Source organism: Corythoichthys intestinalis, chromosome 5 (genome assembly GCF_030265065.1).
Source record: "Corythoichthys intestinalis isolate RoL2023-P3 chromosome 5, ASM3026506v1, whole genome shotgun sequence".
In the NCBI taxonomy this organism is placed as follows: Eukaryota; Metazoa; Chordata; class Actinopteri; order Syngnathiformes; family Syngnathidae; genus Corythoichthys; species Corythoichthys intestinalis.
In genome coordinates, this window is record NC_080399.1 from 49169824 (window position 1) to 49182855 (window position 13032).

Below are 13032 nucleotides of genomic sequence, written 5' to 3' on the forward strand. Positions count from 1 at the left end.
ACACTTCTCAGCCACCGTATTTTTTTATGAGTCTCGTACATACACAATTTTTAATTTATTTCAAGTTGTGAGATGACAATATTTACTCTGTCCTAAGACATACAGTGCCTTGCAAAAGTATTCGGCCCCCTTGAACCTTGCAACCTTTCGCCACATTTCAGGCTTCAAACATAAAGATATAAAATTTCAATTTTTTGTCAAGAATCAACAACAAGTGGGACACAATCGTGAAGTGGAACAAAATTTATTGGATAATTTGAACTTTTTTAACAAATAAAAAACTGAAAAGTGGGGTGTGCAATATTATTCGGCCCCCTTGCGTTAATACTTTGTAGCGCCACCTTTTGCTCCAATTACAGCTGCAAGTCGCTTGGGGTATGTTTCTATCAGTTTTGCACATCGAGAGACTGACATTCTTGCCCATTCTTCCTTGCAAAACAGCTCGAGCTCAGTGAGGTTGGATGGAGAGTGTTTGTGAACAGCAGTCTTCAGCTCTTTCCACAGATTCTCGATTGGATTCAGGTCTGGACTTTGACTTGGCCATTCTAACACCTGGATACGTTTATTTTTGAACCATTCCATTGTAGATTTGGCTTTATGTGTTGGATCATTGTCCTGTTGGAAGATAAATCTCCGTCCCAGTCTCAGGTCTTGTGCAGATACCAACAGGTTTTCTTCCAGAATGTTCCTGTATTTGGCTGCATCCATCTTCCCGTCAATTTTAACCATCTTCCCTGTCCCTGCTGAAGAAAAGCAGGCCCAAACCATGATGCTGCCACCACCATGTTTGACAGTGGGGATGTTGTGTTCAGGGTGATGAGCTGTGTTGCTTTTACGCCAAACATATCGTTTTGCATTGTGGCCAAAAAGTTCAATTTTGGTTTCATCTGACCAGAGCACCTTCTTCCACATGTTTGGTGTTTCTCCCAGGTGGCTTGTGGGAAACTTTAAACGAGACTTTTTATGTATATCTTTGAGAAATGGCTTTCTTCTTGCCACTCTTCCATAAAGGCCAGATTTGTGCAGTGTACGACTGATTGTTGTCCTATGGACAGACTCTCCCACCTCAGCTGTAGATCTCTGCAGTTCATCCAGAGTGATCATGGGTCTCTTGGCTGCATCTCTGATCAGTTTTCTCCTTGTTTGAGAAGAAAGTTTGGAAGGACGGCCGGGTCTTGGTAGATTTGCAGTGGTCTGATGCTCCTTCCATTTCAATATGATGGCTTGCACAGTGCTCTTTGAGATGTTTAAAGCTTGGGAAATCTTTTTGTATCCAAATCCGGCTTTAAACTTCTCCACAACAGTATCTCGGACCTGCCTGGTGTGTTCTTTGGTTTTCATAATGCTCTCTGCACTTTAAACAGAACCCTGAGACTATCACAGAGCAGATGCATTTATACGGAGACTTGATTACACACGGGTGGATTCTATTTATCATCATCGGTCATTTAGGACAACATTGGATCATTCAGAGATCCTCACTGAACTTCTGGAGTGAGTTTGCTGCACTGAAAGTAAAGGGGCCGAATAATATTGCACGCCCCACTTTTCAGTTTTTTATTTGTTAAAAAAGTTTAAATTATCCAATAAATGTTGTTCCACTTCACGATTGTGTCCCACTTGTTGTTGATTCTTGACAAAAAAATTAAATTTCATATCATTATGTGTGAAGCCTGAAATGTGGCGAAAGGTTGCAAGATTCAAGGGGGCCGAATACTTTTGCAAGGCACTGTACATTCAAGCTGACTATAGCTCTCAGAGTTCATCCACCTTTTTTTATGGTTACACGCACCGTCATGTCCCGTTGCCTTACTCATGCTTCAAAGGGGCCACACAAGCAAAGCACACCATATAGAACCATATATAGTTGTACAAAATAGTTACAATTGTGCCTACCGCTTGAAATCTTAGCATTTCTATTGGTAAGTAGAAAAACGTTTCATCACTACATTCACTTTTGAATATAGAAAATACCATTACGATATAAAACCTGAGACCTTCCAGCAGAAGTCCACAAACCAATAGGTGATGTCACATGATCATTTTTATTAAAAAAATATCATCTACTCAAATGTTTTCCATCACACCATGCTATGTTTGCGGCAAAGTTAAGAGTGTGAATCCATGTATTATATTGGAAAGCTAGATTTTTTCGAAGGATATTGTTGGCAGGAGGTCAAAGCACATATTGAAAGGCTTTTACTGCGGATATTTAGCAGCACTGCGTTTGACTTGCTCGCCACTCTGGAAAAAGCTTTTCATTTGTCTGCTTTGGAAAATTTATGACAAATTTTGCTTTGTCAGATGTTTATATTGAAGGTCAATCTTCTGGAAAGAATTTCCTATTAGGTTAAGATTTTATATATATATACAATAGGTATATAAAAATATTTCTTGGCTATTTTAAGCAAATAAAGTATGCAAAAGTATGAAGCATCATGTTGTTCACTGATTAATCCATGTATAGGGAGTTTACATTTTAAAAATGGCTATTGATATGAAATTGTTTAAAGGAGACATATTCTACCTCCCATCCACACACACATTTTCCATATTTCTTAATAAAAAAGCTGTGATAAGTGTGTGTCCAAATGAAAGGAGGAAGGATCATAGCATGCTTTGCACCCTCAATTTTGAGGCTTAATCCACTCAACCGGTTTGGGGGGGCGGGGTTCTGAGGCAAGTAAGCCACACTCCTCCAGACTCTTTATTGCAGGGCCAATCCCAAATCCATGAAACTATGCCAATTTATTTGTCTAGTGCTTTCCCAAAAGCTCCAGCCTGGTCTTCCTCTTCTTTACAGTAGTGGTTTGCTTCTTTTTGTGTAGCAGCTTTATTTTTGCACATACTGGAGACCCTCACTTCTGCCCTCTGGAGTCATGATCTGCCTAATAGTTGTTGGGTATTTATTTACAGCTCTAAAAATATTTTGATCATCACACAGTTGCTGTTTTTCTTGGCATCTGGCACTTAGTATACAAGTGGTTTCATTCTTCAGGACATTAAAAAACATTGTTATACTTTTTCTAATCTCTCTGTGCATCACATCTCATGTTAAGCTTTTTCAAAGTGTCATCTATGAGATAAAGAATAAAGCACACGTAGCCCGTGTTGCAATACTACAACCCCTAGCAAAAAGTATGGAATCACCAGTCTCGGACGAACACTCACTTAGACATTTTATCATGTAGAACAAACTCAGATAAAAAGTTTGGAAAAATAATGATTTAGTTCAAAAGTGCAACTCTTTAGCGTTCAGAAACAATGAAAGAAATTAATTCAAAACATTGTGGTGGTCAGTAAATGTTAATTTTATAGAGCAAATGCAGAGAAATATATATGGAATCAGTCCATTCTGAGGAAAAAAAAATATGGAATCATGAGAAACAAATAAATAACAATCAAAATACATCTATAGTATTTAGTAGCATCACCTCTGGCTTTTATGACAGCTTGCAGTTTCTGAGGCATGAACTTGATGAGTATTCTTCATCAATTTGGTGCCAACTCTCTTTGATTGCAGTTGCCAAATCATCCTTGCAGGTCGGAGCCTTGCTGTGAACCATTTTTTTCAATTTCGACCACAGGTTATCAATAGGTTTGATATCTGGGCTATTTGCAGGCCATGACATTGACTGGATAACTCTTTCTCCAAGGAATGGTTTAACAGTTTTAGCTCTGTGGCATGATGCATTGTCATCTTGGAGAATGACAAACATATTTTCAATTGAGGAACAAGAAAGCTGTCTAAAATTTCAATGTAAACGTGTGCATTTATTGAAGATTTGACCACAGCCATCTCCCCAGTGCCTTTGCCTGACAGTCAGCCCCATATAATCAAGGACTGAGGGAATTTTGATGTCTTCTTCAAGCAGTCATCTTTGTAAATCTCACTGGAACAGCACCAAGCAAAAGTTCCAGCATCATCACTTTGTCCAAGGCAGATTCTTGACTCTTGACACTGTGTCCACTGCAGATTCTTGACTCTTGACAAGGTGATGATGATAAAAATGAGGGTTCAAACAAAAAAAGAGCTATCTTAAGATTTGGGTATCAGATGCAGACATAAAATACGTACGGAAAAATCATGATCACATTCATCTCAGAATGACAAACTCCAAAAGTTATATAAACTTATATAGTTCGACGTGCGAGAGAAGCCAGCTCAGGTGGATTGGACATCTGGTTCGGATGCCTCCTAGACACTTCCCTGGAGAGGTGTTCCAGGCATGTCCCCCGGGGATGACCCAGGACACGCTGCAGAGACAGTGTCTCGGCTGGCTTGGGAATGCCTTGGGATCTCACCGAAGGAGCTTGATGAAACGGCTGTGGAGAGGGAAGTCTGGGTTTCCTTGCTAAAGCTGCTGCCGCAGCGACCTGACCCCGCATTCAGCGGTAGATAATGGATGGATATATATATATATATATATATATATATATATATATATATATATATATATATATATATATATATATATATATATATATATATATACTGTACGTAGTTATATTTTCACATTTTAAAATCAGTTTCACAATAAAATCAAGAAATGTGTTATGAATAAAAAAAAATATATATATATCTAGAATAATAGTAGTAGTAGAATAAGTACAACAAGATGCCATCCATTAAACATTGATTATTTACCTTTCAGTTACACTGGATTGATGCCAAATAGTAAAATGAAGGCATTCAAGAATACTTTGGCATGACACATTCATCTCATTTTGAGATTAATGATTTTCATTTCATTTCATATATTTAGAATCTTATTTAATGATTCTTTTGCAAAAATAATCGGTACTACCACACTCTACATGTTAAAGACAAATTAGAAAAGAAGGAAAAAAGGTTTAAGCGTAAGACACCGAGATGGAAAATACTGCTAAGGTACTTTCTGTATGGGACTGAGCGTCATCTGTAAGAGATTTAACACTCCCCCTAAAAATTAATGTCCCCTACACATCGTTCATCATCTATATCACTAATACTGTATACATTCTTCATATAACACAGGCTGTAGTCCTGGCTGGGGATGTGTAGGGGAGAACGGACTCGAGAATCAATTAGGAAAAACCTGAAGATAAGCGTTAGCAAATCAGTAGCACAGAAAGGTTTTGTTAGTTTTGGCTGATAAATTGTCGACATAAAATAAATGCTTCATGTACCGGTTCCCAACTTTCTGTCAACCTCCTTCAGTTTTCTTTAATCACTCAATGCCTCTGCTTTCCTGTCACTCGGTGGCTGTCACTAAATGATTGATCATTTTGGTAGTTCAGCCAAGCATCTTCTTTTCCCTCTAGTGTTCTTGTTAGCACTTGTTTCTGTTCAATGATTGTTAGTTCCTTTATGCCAGCATTGCTTCTAACCACATGGAATTTAGGAAAAATGATCAAGCCTTTCACTTGATTATTAGGGCCATGGGCGAGGGAAAGCCTATCGAAACTGACTTTTGGCGAGAAGTATATTTAAACTCATATTCACACCATGGATGATTTAGAATCTTCTGTTAAACTAACATGCCTGTGTTTGATATGAAGGAAAAATCTGGAGTATCTAGTAAATGAAAATTAATTTCTGGGAATTGGGCTGGATTTTCCTTTGGTCATAAAATTCACAATAGATTTGTTGGCGATGCCATGTAATTATTCACAGTGCAGTGTGGCAAAAGAATTTTAATCAGTCAAAATGTGTACTCCATTCAGATGACTTCAAGATGGAGAGCCCTGTGAAGTTATTAGCAACTACAAAATAGAGACTACATTTCTTAATATGTGGCCTGAATATACTTTCTTATTTCTTTATTTCTTTCTTATTTCTTATCCCTTCTTCTCATAAAAAAAAAAAAAAAAAAAAAAACTGTTGAATGCCCCCAACGCATTCGAAGATTTTTTTTTTTTAAAGATAACAAATTCAAATGTATGCTGTTGATTTCACATTTTAGTAAAACAAAATTGACCCCCTTTCTTAAATATGTACAAATAAATTTCAGGTTAGGTTATCATTTTAATATTGCAGATGAAAAATGAAAGATAACAATTTGGGGATTAAAAAAATGTTTTTGTGAAATAATTTATCTACTCAAGTCTAGGCACGCATGCGAGTGAGTGGTCATGTTAGTACCTAGCATGCCCTGAGTTGGACCCAAGCCAGAGGGCAGAGAAGAATTCAGGTCATCAGAGAACGGCACTCCACTTAGTACACAGGTGGACCGGTAGTAACAGAAAGCTCATTGTCTGTGACTTACTGAGGCAGACAGGTGTGCCCCTCAGTCCTCACCCCATCCCTGCAACGTGACCAGCCTTTTGATTCCTTGCCTCCTCATCACCATCTCGGCACATGCACACTGACACCCCCTCTCACACACACAAATATGGACTTTTTCCATTCTATTGCTGCAATCCTATATAACATGCAAATCCTGTTTTCCTGTTACATAAGGGTAAGACAAAATTTTGAAACTGCAATATGCAGTGTATTCACAACAAAACACAGATTTGCATAACGAATCGACCAATCAAAATCTGATTATGGCAAGATTGCCTACAGTAAGCCATTTCTTTGTATTTCTTTTTTTAGATAGTCAAAACTATTTGCATAATACTCTAATGGACACATCACTGTTGACTTAGATTATTATTATGGATTTAAAGGAAAATAATATTTTCTTAAATTTTAATATTATATACTTGTATTATTGTATAGTTTCCTTCTTTAATGTCTGATTTATTCAAATCTATTATTGAATAATCATATTGTTTAATTTCTCTTGCTTGATACAAGACTACATATTAGGACTACTGCCAGGTAACACATTAATCAAATTGACTGCTTCACCTTGACTGAATTGGACCCAATCCAAAACTTCATACTACGTTCTGGACCAGTTCCAAGAGTTTACGCTATCCCTGTTGAACCTCATCAGTCATTCTTGCCTCCACACGCCAGACATCTTCTCAACTGTGCACTTACTTGCTTTTAAAGGATGAATAGGAATATTATTTATTGTTGTAACATTATTTTGTGGTGTTGGATTGCTTGTACAAACTTTGCTGTAAATGATAAACGGATTGCATTTATATACGTAGCGCTTTATCTCCACCATCATTGTCCCCTTACTATTTTACAGAGGCTGACAAATGTGCAAATGATGGGGAGATTAGTCAAGCTATGTAAAGAAACCAGTATTGTGATGATACTGATCAACAACACTTGTAAAAACTGATGAAACTTGGGTAATAATGTCACTGCAGAGATATGCAAAATTGGCAGTGTCACGATTGAATTATATGTCAACAGTTTGGAACATCTGCTGCTTTTAGCCCTGCATTGTTCAATCGGGCCTACACCAGAGGCAAGGAACTGGAAAAGGCAGGGTCCAGGGTTGTGAGTCGAAGGGAATTTTGCTTGCCCATAGTTTATGTTGCGTTCAAGCCCCCAAGAGTGGGGAAACGGAGTAGCCGTTGTAGTCGGATTTTACCCTTCTTTTTAGCAGCACCAAACCAAGCTGTGATGGATGAAAGAGAACGGATTTAATGCGATGTGTAGAACTGCCTTAACATTTCCACAGCAGCCACAGGATGTATGTACATCCTCTGCTGGGTGTGTTTCTGCCGTCCAACTTCAGGTCCTGAGAAACTGTAATTCCAAGGAACTTGGAGGTCTTAATGTTTGAAAGATGGCAGTTGTGGGACCTGTGGTTAAGGGTGTTTCCCAAAGTCCACAATCATCTCAACTGTCTTGAGCTTGTTTAGATCCAGATTGTGTTGCCCACACCAGTGCCCTAGCCACTCTACTTCCTGTCCATGTACAGGCTCATCGCCTTGGTTGATACAGTCAATGACTAAGGTGTTGTCTTCAGGAATTTCACACATCCTTAGGTGCCTTGGAGATGATAAAGTATGTAGAAGTTTCCGTCATTTTCACCTGCTATATCATGACTGGCATTCAACCTGTTTAGTGAAACAATCATGAGAAATGTCTATGTATTTTCTACACTGACTATAGTTTATACAAACTATGCCAAATAATATATGAGTTGGCATATCGCAGTTTACCGAGATGAGCAACTCAAATCAAAATATAGTTGAGAAACCACTGGTGTATTTTGTTCTAGATCAGAATAATAAACATAACACTGCGAGCAGAGAAATAGATACTGATCTGCAAATGTTAGTCTAATACTGGGAATTACCTCTGAATATACAGTATTAGAATATCAAGGAAGTTTTAAATAAACATGGAGTGTCGATCATTTTTGACCCCAATGCATTGTCTCTTTCCATGATATATATTTGAGATATTTGTCCACTATACAACATTACTGTTTTTGTTTTTGAATGGAGAGATTTAAGTTGTGTGAAAAAGTGAAGAGCATTTCAAAATGTCATCTTTGATTTTCTAATACTTACTAAATCTGAATGGGTTATATAATTCACTGTAGAAGACAGAACCTGTTTTTGAAGACACCCAATTTTTATGAGAGCAGAAGCAATAGCAAACTACATATATTTTTTCCTACATTCATTATTCATGTAATAAATACTGCTGAATGCTGTGTAATTAGTCCCCCCCAAGAATCCGCGATCGCAGAGTTTACCACAGATTTCACCGTCATCCACAGAAATCAAAACAGTTCCCGTAATACAGGGCGCGAGGTGTAGAATATTACATTTTACTTGTAGTTTTCATTACGTCTGCTAGATATCACGTTTAAATTGCGCAAGCCACACACGCACACAAAACAAACCGCATTTATTTGTCTGACTCGGGGGTTGGCAACCCGTGTTTTGAGAGCCGTGTGCGGCTCTTTAGCGCTGCCCTAGTGGCTCCCTGGAGCATTTCAAAAATGTTTGGAAATGAAAAAAAAGATGGGGGAGGGAAATATATTTTTCGTTTGAACATGGTTTCTGTAGGAGGACAAACATTACACAAACAATCTTAACGTTTTCTAATGCTGTAAAAATGTTTAGCATAAATATTACATTTTAACATTTCTGTCAACGAGATCTGCGTCATAGCCTGCGACGCACGTTCCTATCAGTAGGGCGGCTGTGAACCTCTTGGATGAAACAAACCGGTGGCTATATGATGGGACATGGATTCCAAAGAAGAAAAAAGGAAAAAAAAAACTGAGGGGAATAGAGGATTCAACCTTTCTTGGGCCGAATCAATTGCATTCATTGCCAATGCGGAAGGATTTTCTGAATATTTGCTCTGTAGCGAGAAGTTGTCAAATCACAAAAGGAGTAATGTGGAAAGACATTTGCAGGTAAGGCATACTACGTTTGCAGCCGAGTACCGAGTAAGTCCGATTATATACTTGAGGAGAAATTATAGGAGTGCAAAAATAGATTTAAAAAGTTGATTGCATCTCCAAACTCCACTGCTGCTTAAAGTTTTGTTGCAACTCGGGATGAATATAGAGTGGAAAACCGTTCACAGATGGTGACTGGTAAATGAAGGAGTCATTCATCAACATATCAGAACACCTATTTGCAGACTTAAGAAACAAAACCGAGATAATACTGAAAATCAAATGCATGCCTCTTGCACTAAGACAGTGAAGGAAAGGGGCATAAAAATGGCAGGCAACTTCACCAATCAGCAAATCAAGGACATTAATTCAGCGGCAGCATACCCTGCTATGGGTCGTGTGATGTGATTGATATTAAACACCCATCGCTTTTATGCAGGTACGTGAACTCCGATTATATACTTTACCTGTTTAAAAGGGTGCCGTTTTATTATGCAAAACTGCAGGCTGCATTTTGTTGCACACTGTTTGTTGTCCAGATAAGGGGCACATTATGCACATTCTATTTTTTTGTTGTTTTTTTTCAAGTCTTCAAAATACAAATGACATCAAAATTCAGATTTCTTCATTGCATTCCTTAATCTTATCAAAGCCATTAAACATACCTGTAATTCATTATTATTGTAATGAAGTTAAACTTCAGGCAGTATTGGACCACAACAAGTAGTCACGTGGTGCGCCATTCAGTATAGAATGCACTGCAAGGAAAATAAATATCTAATCATGAAGACTCATTATGTATTTATAGCCAACTTAGTCATTTTTACAGTTGGCTAATATAGATACATACAATATGTGTTGCCTTCATTATAATGCTTCTATAAGGCTTTTAATTTTTTGCGGCTCCAGACATATTTGTTTTTTGTTATTTTGACCGAATATGGCTCTTTCAACATTTTGGGTTGCCGACCCCTGGTCTGACTGAAGGTTTACATTTTTTTCTAGCAGTCAGCAGCTTTTTCATCAATTCCAGTTGGGAACTATTTAATCAAAAGGAATCACACAGCTGTCAGTGGATGAAAAATAAATACAAACATGAGGTAATTTCGCTAAATTTATCAGCGCCATTACACAACCATTTTCCAAAGCCAATGTAACTATTTGAAAAGAATACAGAAACTGGGAGCGTACAAAGTAAAAGATCTTGAATGGTTACATCAAGAAAAGAAAATTGCAAGCATTATGAGACTGACGAGAAAGACCTTGAATCAACTATTGCTGAGATCATGCACATCAGCTAAAGCATACGAGCACAAAATATGTATAAAATAAAAAATTGAAAAATAAATAAAAGACGTAACACCTCTCACCCGAGCAGGCTTACATCAGTCATGTGACAAGGCTTTGTCGGAATAGTATGAGCCCTACTGATGGAGTACAGATGAACATTTACGAAATCATTATCATTCCTCTTTAAGAAAGTACAGCCAGTTTGCTTACGTGTGAAGTCACATGGCTATCAGAAAATCAAACAACAGAAGTACGTTGCTATCAACCGGTACGCTAACATTATAAGTGAACGTGATGGAGTCTGGATAATAGTGAAATGGCTATCGGTAGCCAGGCCACAGGCAGTACTAGTATAGCTTTAGTCGATGCTTATTGTGTGTTGTTGGTGCCAAGAAAGAACTCAACGTTGGTTGTCTAGAAGTATTTTGGATTCGAGAAGGACGACGAACCATGGAGCCCTACATCATTTTGAAGGTCCATTTCATAATCATAATAATACATTTTAATAGACAACAAATGGGAGCTGAGCCTACAAGTGCTGGATAAAGCCTATATCACGGAAGACCACTAGGGTGAAATGATCGTTCAGGCCCTGAAACAAGTGCTCTCTGCATGGGTCCTGAAGGTGGAGAACCTTGTCGCCATCACCACCGACAGCGGCTCTAACACAGTCAAATCTTAATGAGTGGATGCAGGAGCAGTGCTTTGGGCACAGACTGCACTAGGCAATCAGTACGTCGCATTATTTTTGTGTCTGTATGTGTGTGTATGTATGTGACTTCTCTAATAGCTTTTATGATGGTACAATCTACAATGGATCAGCTCAGTATTTAGCAAAAAGTATAATCCAACAGTGTAGCTTATAATATGACCATTTAATCGCTACAGCTATTTTTCTGTATGTACTTGCTTTATTCCATGTCGTTACTGCCATCATGAAATCTTAAATGTGTCATTGGCACTAGAGCTAGTCTTTCTCAGTAGGAACTTAAAGTAAACACTATTGTGTTGAGTGATTGTGTCACAGCAGCCATTAACAGTAAGTTGTCTGATACCCGGTCCTTTTAAATGTTATACGTGAATACTTATTGTTTACAGGATAATTTTACATACTTAATGTTTACACTGAATGTATAATTGTTAAATATGTTAAATTGGAAGCTGGTAAATAATTCAACATGAAGTTGTTAATTTGTATTTCATGCATTTATTCATATTTTTAAATTATATAACAGTCCGCTTTGGTGAATTTATCATCATTCATCGTTATTAAAGTATATCTGCTCAATTCACTAGTAACTAAGGCCATATTGCCCAGCCCTCAGAGCTTATTTATTTTTATTGGGGTACAAAATTATGACATCAGTAAAATGAACTCCAAAGTGTTTTATAACATTTTGCCTGCCCATTTGAAAATGTCACAGCAAAAATAAAAAATATTCATCATGCCGCAAGATAATGATCCACAACACATTAGTCTTATTCCTTTGCTTTCATTGTAGTTTCTGTTCTGTTACTGTTGCGCACCAAAACGTTGCATTTATTAAAAAAAGTGCTATATTCTCAAGTTGTGTGTGAGAATAGATGTGTATCCCTAGGCATGTGAATATACATTTTCATGTCATACACACGTTTTGGGTCTGCAGCCAGAGTGAAGGAATTTTTAAACTTATTATATATTTACCAGTATACTCTAACAGTCAAAGCATTGTCATAAATCCATCAGAAATAACCTGCTTGAAAAGCATTTTCCAGCATTTGAAATCAAAATTTCGAGTACATGCCTTTCCTAGGCTTGTCTGTGATTGACCCAGAGTGGATCAAAAGTGCTAAAACCTTCAAAAGCTCTGACGTTCTTTACCCTACAAAGAGTTGTTTGGTTCCATTTTGGACTGGAATTATGCTGTTACCTATGTCCACTTGCAGGTTTGTTTTTATTTGTGCATCCATGTAAAAGTTGAAAGGACTGATCATGCACAGCACATAGCCTTCCTTTTCTTTATAATTCTTCCTTTGATTTAAATTCTGTGTGACGTACGTTTTTGTGTGCAATTTAATATTTCCCTCAGGGTAAAACGGATGGCTGGCATTAAAGAAACTAAATGAATGAGGGCTGAAAACTGATTTGGAAAATATGCCTATGTTACTGAATCTGTTAAACAATACCATTCCGCTATCTCATTGAATAGTCATGTAACATCAGATTAACAGATCTTTATCAGACTAAGCATGTTCATGCTCCAAGCCAAACCTTTGTCTCTCAATTTGTCTGTGCACTGTATATGATCAAAACTGTGTATGTGTCAAAGTAATTTTTTTATGGTAACTGTTAATGATGTGTCAAAGTAGTGTTCTAAGACCTATTTAGAATGTGCTTGTTCCCTCAAAATTGGGGGGGGGGGTATTTTCACGAAACCTAATGGTTCAATGTGAAATCATTCACAGAATACACAAATTGTCCCTCTTTGGCTTTGTTTACACTTTG

The 13032-nt window shown here is 37.5% G+C and overlaps 1 protein-coding gene across 2 annotated transcripts in view; it reads left to right on the plus strand.

The window, feature by feature from the left end:
• Positions 1–13032, plus strand: part of LOC130915860 (uncharacterized) — a 486296-nt gene that overhangs the window by 265110 nt on the left and 208154 nt on the right. The gene's annotated exons all lie outside the window — the stretch shown is intronic.